A 10000-nucleotide genomic window follows, 5' to 3' on the forward strand; every position below is an offset into this window, starting at 1 on the left:
AGGTGGTTGACCTTTAAAAATGGGGTCAAGGTCAAAAGTCAAGGTCACTCTTCAAGATGTGGGTCTCCACAAGCGACGCAACATTGAGTATGTACGTCATTCCAAAGGAAGTCTATATCCCCTTCCTTCACGGGATTCAGCATGATAGCTGTCTGCACCAAGTACTTGCGAGACACAGATAGATGACTGACACTCTAGCATAACTTGGAAAACAGTCTCCATGGGAAAGCCCTGTCAATGTCAAGGAGGACTGCATAAACCAACCAAGTGCCAATTTACATATCTGCCCAATGTTCAACAGTAGGACACTGGTACTGATCTTTAAGTAATACACAAAACTGACACTCTACACAAACTGATAACAGCCCCCCCCCCCCCCCCCCCCAAAGAAAATTAAAAATTAAAACAAATACACATGCATGATACACAGAAATAGTTAAACATGTACATTTCACCTTCTGTAATATTGTAAACCAATAAATGAATAAAAAATAATTCAAAAAAAAAAGAAAAAAGAAATGATAAATAAAATAAATGAACAAGCCAGACTTGCCTGATCAGGAATGATGCAATATCCTCGTTTCAGACTCTATACTCAGGAAACAATTTCTTTGTGCCTTTGCTCAGCCTCTCAAATCCAAGTGAACTCACTGAAATGACATCCATGTCCACACATGTACACAAATCATCCAACGAGGAAATGCGCAGCTTCCCCTCCTGTCGTCCGTTTACTGCATCCTCAAAAGTGAAAGTAGAAATCCCCGCCAACCAACTTTCTCACATGTCACTGTTTCGGATCCTATAAAAAGCCACTTTATCAATGTACAATGATCACCATCATGCATTCAAACACAAATAAACATCATTGATATCATTCAAACTCCATTATTTCTTCTCTTTGTATCATCTAGTATTTAACCCTGGTCACATTACCTTCGTAAATATTTTGCTCACAAAAACGTCAGCTGGGTCAAATGATCATAGTTATATTTAGAGAGGGGAAAAGTGGAATATGACGATGTCTGATCATCAACTTTTATCACATTTGTTTGAGAATGTAATTCACTAAAAATTAAACTTGTCGTAAAAATTACACACTGAAGTAACTACGACGAGTTGCAGAAAACCTGGATTTTCGAGTTACTGCCGGATTCTATCTCTTGTGAAGTATATCTTGTACAGAAGCGGGTGTAGGAATTTTTGAAGTGAAAGGGGGGGGGGGGGTCCCAGTACTTGATCGTTTAGATACTTTTCACAACGTCTATCCGCTATCTTTTTCTGATATCCCAAAGAAATGAGAGAGAGAGAGAGAGAGAGAGAGAGAGAGAGAGAGAGAGAGGTTACTCCCAGTAGGTTGGGGGCGGCCTAGGCCCCCAGAAGCTGTAGGGTAAATGGTGCAACTCCTGCATTCTGTCCTGCATTCTGACGTTTCCTGGCACTTCCTTTTCACTTTCAAATTGTCTACTTCTTAAACAAAATTTTTCATGTTACATATATACAAATGTACTTTTTAAGAATTCTTTTTAAAAGCGATACTTGCATCTGACGAAAATATCGTAAATATAGTATCAGTGTGTTGTCTTATTCATCCTAGAGTTGAATGATAATTATAATAGTGTTGATAAATTTGAATGAAGCAATTAGTAGTACATATACATGTAAGTATCTACCGTTCATATCATTTGGACTCAAAGTCTCGTTAAAATTGAATATTTCTTAAACTTTTTGGTTCTCCAAAGGGGGGGGGGGGGTCCAGACGCCCTGGACCCCCCCCCCCCCCCCCCTTCTGGATCCGCCCATGTCTTATGTGTTGTTTCTGCTAGGAACTTTCATTTGCGATTACAGTCACTTGCCCTTTAAAACTATCCCAATTCGAAGTAATATGAGCCCCGTCGGTTTTATTGACAACACAATTTCTTTCTTTTGAAATGGGAAAGAAGTTCAGTTATTGACTCCCCTCTCTCTCTGTCTCTCTCTCTCTCTGTCTCTCTCTCTCTCTCTCTGGTTGACAGTCGAAACGGTATGTAGTGAAAATGTAAGTTTAAACGATGAATTCAGTCATGTTTTGAAGATTTCGTATATCAAGGTTTGGCTTTAAGTACGTACTTTGTTTTAATAGCGTTAGGCCTAGTTGTCAAATTACTGAGTCAACTTCTTCATCCCCTTTTGGAACTGAGGATGCAATGACGTAGCCAAATCACACTGTGGCTTCTTTGCTAGTTAAACATTATAGGAATCAGCAATATAAAAAAAATGGGGGGGGGGGGGGGGGTCCAGGAATCCAAAAAAGAAAATCGATAAAAATAAATATACGTGTATCACCCAGTGCTAGTTAATATTTTATTCAACTTGTACATAAAAAATAATTGCCTACAAATATTAGCAGTATCATATTTTAAAAAAAACCAAAAAACTACAAAGATGTCCCACAGAAAGGGGGGGGGGGTGTCAATCCCCGGATTCCCCTCTGGATCCGCCATTTGGACAGAGAGTACATTTAAAGGCAAACACTTACGTGCGGGTATTACTGTCTCATGACAGCATCTAGTTCTCATTTGTAGATGTGCATATTGGTGGGACAGGATGATCCAATTATTTTCCTTAAAGTTATAGTGGATCTAACAGGGGTGGAAGAACAGTGTCATTGTAACATAAGGGTCCAGTAAATGAAAAGACCCAGTCCCTATTGAAAATTCCCTCTAATTTAGATAACAGCTAAACTATAAGCTGATTTTCATGGTGTACAAAATGCATACCTTAAACTCTGGATATTTCAAGACAGTCCTCAAGGAAACTATTGTGAGGCAGTCCATCTTCTTGGAAGGCTGTAGTGATTGTCTTTTTTTTTTGTGTCTAGCTGAATTCTGCTGAAAGAATTTATTAGTCTCACTATCAACCTTGCCATGCATTAATTTTTTTAAAGACCACACCTGTAATCAAAATCAAAGCATTACTTGTTTCTAAATATATACATCAGTATCATCACCAACAAAGACAGCCTTGTCTTGAAACACAAGCTTAGTATAACATGAACCCAATCATTACAATGACCAATGTTTCAAATTTATTTATATTAACAGTCCTTGACCAGTCGAATTTGATCAATATTTTCATTAGTTTGTCACTATGAAGATACCGTAATTTTCCAACTCAGTCTCAGATAGACATACACGGAGAAAATTTGTGGCTGGATCGGGAATTGAACCTAGGGACCTCTGTGCAAGATTTTACCAGTTGGTGCCATGACCACTCTTGTCCTGCCAGGGGTGAAATGAATCTGGGTTGTGTGTCTTCGACGGCAAAGACAAATTAAAGGGAGGAATTTAGTAGTTAGGGCTACACGGACCGTGGATATCGACCTGGATAGCTCAGTGGTTAGAGCACCTGACTAGTAATGCAGGGATCCTAGGTTCGACTCCTCGTCCAGCCAAATATTTTCTCCTCCCCTATACTGCATTCCGTGACGTAACTTGCGCAGTGTTAAGTTTATACGTGTATCAAATTAAAAATCTAGGCCCACTGGCCTTCATTGTGGAATGAATAGTAGGATTGTTACATATAATGTCCGAAATTACAAACGTTCACAGAAAATACCAAAGATATGACCGAAATTAAAAATTATTGAAGTCGTCAATGGAGGGACCAAAATTTTTAATGTGAATATGATAGTAGATGTCATGTATTACTGAGGTCATTTTAGCTCCCCTCTCCGTAATTTTTGTCATTTTTTTGGTAATTTCTGTAAATGGTACCGTAGTAGGCTAGTTTTGGTCATTCCTGCGCTGCGGAATGACTTACCACGTGCCCTGGCCTTGTGCTTGTTTAGCCTATATTGAATAAACTTACCGATCTTGCAAAAATCTTTTGATTCCCGGGCAATATGGTACTAATATCTCATGTTTTATAAATTAATATACCTCGCGGACACTACTAAAGACAGAGATATTTCCGGCACCAACAACGGTCTCTTCGTAGATATATGTTTGGTCTATCGTCCCGCTTTCCCATATTTGATATTTTCTATCTTTTTTTGCGCAAGAGTTAGCCTATTTTAAGTACAACTTAACAGATGAAATACAGGGGCAATTAACTCATTGTATAGGGGCAGGTAACTCGTGGTCGCCGCCCTGCAAGCGGTACCAAATAGCGTTAACCGAATTTATATTTCACTTACCTGGAGTATCATATCGCACATCAACAGCAATACTTAGAGGTATACCACTAAGTGACCGTCTAACTTTTGTGATATGGTCTCTGAAGAAGCTCTCAATGGCAACCTAAATCATATGAGATCGAATACTCAATCATGCCAGTTAGTTCATATAAAACACCATGTAAAACAATTAATGGTCATTTCCACTTCATACTCCTTGATAATACATACATATACTACATTGAATTTTTTTTTATATCAATAGTTACTAATTCACCCTGTACTGAAGTTGTATGCGATAAAAGTGTCTGACAGTCCCAATGCTAAGGTTGATGAACCTGGCACCCATTTGGAATCGTTCATAAGATCCACCTGAAAAAAAAAATTAACGAATAAAATGTATTTGTAAATGAAGAAGTGGAAAACAACTTGCTCTCTCTCTCTCTCTCTCGCTCTCTCCCTCTCTCTCTCTCTCTCTCTATATATATATATATATATAATATTAGGAATTTATAGTAAGGCAGTAATTAAAATGCATATCCATAAATGGCTCATTTAATGTACTGTGCACTTTTAAATGTTATGTGTGTTGTAAAGGAGCAATCGCTGCTTATTTTTACATCTTAGCTTTGAAGCGGTAATGCACAAGTAGGGCTCAAACTATCAACCTCCAACTTTTTTCTTTCTTGCATGTTACAAATATTCCTTATACTAAATTTAAAATTAAAGATTATTTTATGAGTTTAATATTCCCTGCATGCAGGGATGATATAAGGACACAGTTCAACTGGATGACCAGGATTTGCACCAATATTTGATTGCAAAATTACAAAATCACAATTTACTATAATTTTTTCTAAAGCATGAATTATTGGTTAATTGTCCTCAAAGAATAATATTGTATTTTGAATTACATATGTATTTTTCTTACCATATATGTGTTTATTTTAACTGTAAATATATAATTTTTATCCAGCATATATAACCTCAAAGTCTACTTTTGTTTCTATAAACTCACCAGATAAAAGTATCACCAATTGTAACAGCAAATTGACCAAGCTGCGACCTCCATAAAAGGGAGTCGAAATCCACTTTCCAGGATGGCCATTCTAATAAAATAGAATTCAAATTACGAATAATTACATAAAATATTGATATTTCAAATTATATGCTACAGTGTTAAATGTTTTTCAGCATCACAGAATGTCATCAAAAGGAAACAAAATGGAATTTATTACATAAACTACAATTGTGAAAAAAATCTCTAATTTGTAATTTATAAACATATTGACTTACACAACAAAGAAACTTATACTTTACTCCTGCACATATTTTCTCTCCCTCCACAACACTTGATGGGATGATGTTGTCACCACATTCCTCACACCTGGTTCTTTTAATGAGGCGAAGAAGTGAGTTTTCCCCAACAATAAATCTCCTCTCATTGATTAAACAATGTTCATCATAATTGACCCTTTATATTGAAAAAAAGAAAAATTTCAATAATTTTAGATCTGCATGGTCACATAAATGTAAATTATCATAAAACGAAACACTCAGATAGTGTATAAATACCATTTAAAGATACATTTAATACTTTGCATTCCCTTACATCAGAAACTGACAAGCTGTATAAGTAAGAAGAACTTCCAATTCATATGTTCATTTCCTTAAAATCATATTTTTTTTCCAAAGTTGTGCCTCAAAGGTCAATGTCAAACATGATAATGAAATTATCTTATGATATATACACATTTGCAAATTTCATAAGAAAAATAAAATATTTTAAATTCATACTGTGACTCATTGACATCTGATTCATCAGGATCATTCTCCTCCTCATCAAAGTGCATGTCTTCACTCTGATCCTCTTCCTCTTCCTCTTCTCCAAAGATTTCCTCTAACAGTGTTTCTAACTCTTCTTGTTCCTGATATTTATACAAATGCTCATATATGTGTGATGTGGCCCAATAGCCTCTTGTTTGCTGATGATCTAATTGCATATATCTGCACTAATTCTATAATATACATGTAATTAAACATTCAATTTCTGAATAGTGCACTTGCTATATGAAATCAGATTTAATTTGAATTTTGTTTTAGTAAAACATCAATGTTATGTAGGACTTTCACATTATTTGGAGATTGCCTCTCTAATTGTTGTTGGGAATTTTAAATGTTGCTTATATAAGGTTACTGTAATGGTCATCACATGTTTTCCTTCCTGTTTACCTTTCCCCCACAGTCTTCCCAATCCATACCTTCACTGACTTCATTCAACAAATCCATGGCTAAAACAAATATGCATATTGTAGTATATTCATTGTACAGATGCAAGTGTGATACGTGATTTTCTTCTATCAAAATAAATTTCTGTGTCAGATGATTCAGATCTGGACTACGAGAGAGAGAGAGAGAGAGAGAGAGAAGGGTGGTTACACAACGGTATCTAAACAATGGTAAAGTTAGTACAATATAAAATAACATAAATGCATTAGATCTGCATCACTTCTCTAATGATGTGTATATAATAAAATGTATATATGTATATATATATATATATATATATATATATATATAAACATATATATAAACATCATGTTGCAACTTTTGACACCGTGCAACATATGTACGTAATCTATGCATACAGAATACAGAACTATTAGCATTATATAACAACTGATCTCATTTACATGCATGATGGATGCAATAGGCATAGTGACATTTTCATTTGAGACACATTTTTTGACATTTGAAATAATTTTGTTTCAACTTATCTTTGAAGGAAAATGAATACTCCCCTGTGTTTGTTTACTTTATGTGACGTTTTTCGCACATGCGCAAAATCAGTTTACTTTTACGTGATGACATGGAGGCACAATATGTTAGAACTGCGTGATTCCGATTACATTTCAGTGTGTTTATGTGTTTCGTGATAAGGAAATTATATTTTTTGCATTTGTTTTGTTTTTTAATTTATACGGACTTACTTTATGTGAAGTTTCTAGAGTGCAGGCGTTTACAAGGTGTTTTCCACGTGTCCTGGTTTAGGTATTCTCAGTACCCCAATGGCAATGACCGGCGAGTTGAAATGGCAATGTACAAATGTGCAATATGCCGTTCTTACCAAAGGTATTTTCTCTATTCGCACGAAATTCAGGTAAATTTACGGGGTTTAAAGGGAATTGCAAAATCTTTATTCAAAAGAACCGGTTTTGTACTTTTGGCTGTACGGTGTTTACACTACCGCAGCTTCAACACAAAAGCAATCGTGCGTGACCAAACTGGAGAGTATACCCCAAAGTAGCTTATCGATGATAGAAAACTAATATGGCGTCGGTACATCTAGCATATTTATTAATTCATGTCAGCTTTAAGTGAGTTTTTCTTGCCACATTTTGTCTGGCGTCAGTCTGTCCATAAACTTTTATCATATCCGACTTCTTCTCGAGAACCATATGGCTAATTAAACCAAACTTGCAACAAAAATGGGTAATGAGGTTTTAAACCTTCTTCAAATGAAGTGGAGATAATTGAGAATTAGCCAAAAAAAAATTGTGTTATTATTTGAAAAATTCTCAAGAACCACTGGACCAGAGAGGTTGAAACGTAATGAAAGCGTTCTGACATAGTGTATATTTCAATTCGTTCGAATTAATGGTCCCGTGGTTAGGGTGGGACTTCAGTAGCGGTCAAAGTTCTACACGGGATATATAGGATAAATCTTCTCTATAACGACAGAAATCTCTCTCTCTCTCTCTCTCTCTCTCTCTCTCTCTCTCTCTCTCTCTCTCTCTCTCTCGTATATTGTTATGATATGTACGTATTATGCTTAATGACTATCTGCATTGTGTTGAATTTTCAAAAAAATATTGTCCAACCAAAAAAAAAATGACTACAGTGGCCTTAACTTGATCAATCTCACAACTCCTATGACCAATGTGAAATTAAAAGTTGTGTAAACAGGGACCCTTGGACATAAAAGAGGAGGGATAGGGCGTCTAGGAGGACCAATCACCCCCTGTGAACCGGTCACACCAGCCGTGACCCTTGTACCTTGATCAGGTAAACAGAGTAATCCATAGTCAAAATCGTTGTGTAAAGAACGGTCTAACAATTGGTATGAAACACCTCCGACAGCATTTAACCCAATGGCATGTTGCATTTGGAAACAAGATTGTTATGACGACCATAAATTTTGCAAAATGTTCACTTTAACCGATACATTTGAAACCATTGTAGCATGAACTTGTTTGTCAGTAGCCTGTCTAGATTTAAAAACTGGTCAAGCTCTTGCGTATCGAATCCGTTGAGGACATAAACACCATATTCAAGTGTGGATAAAATATTGCTATATATGAGTATTTAAAGAAATATTTTTTTCCTTGCGCGATTTTTCTCATTTCCTCTTTTTCTTTTCTCTTAATTTTTGCACCCCTGATTAGGAATTTTTGTGTAATTTGTAGAAATAACCAAGTGTATACAGAGGAACTATTTGCTGTTGGTAGCTGAGGCTACTTCCTGAGGTGTACTCCGGGTGTTTACACACATGTGAAAAACACGTGGATTTGAGGGTAGTCTTGTTTGCGGGTAATTTATTTTCGAAAATGCCGCGTAGGGTGGTGTTTTTCTGGTGTCGGCAGACGAGATAGGTAACATAGAACGTTTCTGACTGCGTTATTCGGCATCAATTCTGTAAACTGCTTTTTAATGAATTTTTTTCCTCTATAGTAATATATAGTGAAAATAATTACCGGTGTGATACCTTGAAGGAAGTCGTGAATTTCACAATTTCCCATTTTTCTCAGTCCTTTCCCTTTTCATCGGCTCAAAATCAGCACAGGATATCAAAACAAGAGGTTTTAAAAACAAAACGGTGTTTTGATAGGTCATTCAAGAAACATGACGCAATACACAATGCAAAATATCAATTACATCTAAATACGTATCAACAACGTATTTTTTGCTTTATACAGCTAGAAAATCGTAAATATTTATGTAAATACCCATCTACATAGCATACACCGGCGGGTTTAACACTTAACACATCCAAACGATGTATCAAAATTTCACATCGATTTTACAATACGCATATCGCACACAGGGCCGTAACTGCCGATGAGGCAGACGAGGCAACTGCCTCGTCTGATTTTTTGGCAAAAAAGAAAATAAAATTATATAAATGTTATATTATAGGATATATGTTTAAAATGAAGACAAGCACCTTTGTCTTTGACACCATATTACGATTCTTTACATAGTACAAATGAAACACAAACATGATAAATTGGGATTTAAAAAGTGTCATTTTCAGTCGTAAAGTCAATCGGCGGCCCCCAATCCCCTGCCTCCCCTGATTTAGAACCCTACTTACGGCCCTGGCACAATAACCCCTCCCCTCCTCCTGCCTTGCGCAACTGTTAGATGGACTTTCCTTGACATTCATTAGCATCACACATAACTCTATGACTTCTTGATTCAATGTCTTTATTGTAAATTAACCCAATTAAGAGATTTCGTATTTCTGCGTAGAGTTTAGAAATTTTATTTTATTTCAAATTTTATATCCTAAAGAGAAATTCAGATAATTCATGGTAAATGCCCGTCAAGGTCACTCATATGAACATCAAAATGTCTCCTTAACACAGAAGATTTCAAATTATTCGTTTTAAGGGCTCAACACGCGAAGCAATATTTCTGGCACGATTTACGACAGTCCCCTCCGTAGCAGGATATCAAGGCTCTGACGGCGTAGGCCATAATTCTATTGCCGTCTTCTAAAGCGTTGACCAAAAATGTGTGTTCTGTCCTGCATATTAAGTTTGTCACTAGATATTCTTACCGTTT

At 36.2% G+C, this 10000-nt stretch overlaps 1 long non-coding RNA gene and 1 pseudogene across 1 annotated transcript in view; both read right to left on the reverse strand.

Moving 5' to 3' along the window:
- LOC130050912 (uncharacterized) overlaps positions 1 to 4148 on the reverse strand; it is a 4887-nt gene extending 739 nt beyond the window's left edge. The window contains exons 1-3 of the long non-coding RNA XR_008799298.1: positions 3847 to 4148; positions 2757 to 2867; positions 1 to 1467 (exon numbers count right to left, since the gene is read on the reverse strand). The exon at positions 1 to 1467 is cut by the window's left edge and continues 739 nt beyond it. This is a non-coding gene — a long non-coding RNA (uncharacterized LOC130050912). The remainder of the gene's footprint in view (positions 1468 to 2756; positions 2868 to 3846) is intronic.
- Positions 1 to 6456, reverse strand: part of LOC125676226 (uncharacterized) — a 28632-nt pseudogene extending 22176 nt beyond the window's left edge.
- Positions 6457 to 10000: the final 3544 nt, after the last annotated feature.

The sequence above is a fragment of the Ostrea edulis genome, chromosome 10 (assembly GCF_947568905.1).
Source record: "Ostrea edulis chromosome 10, xbOstEdul1.1, whole genome shotgun sequence".
Classification (NCBI taxonomy): domain Eukaryota; kingdom Metazoa; phylum Mollusca; class Bivalvia; order Ostreida; family Ostreidae; genus Ostrea; species Ostrea edulis.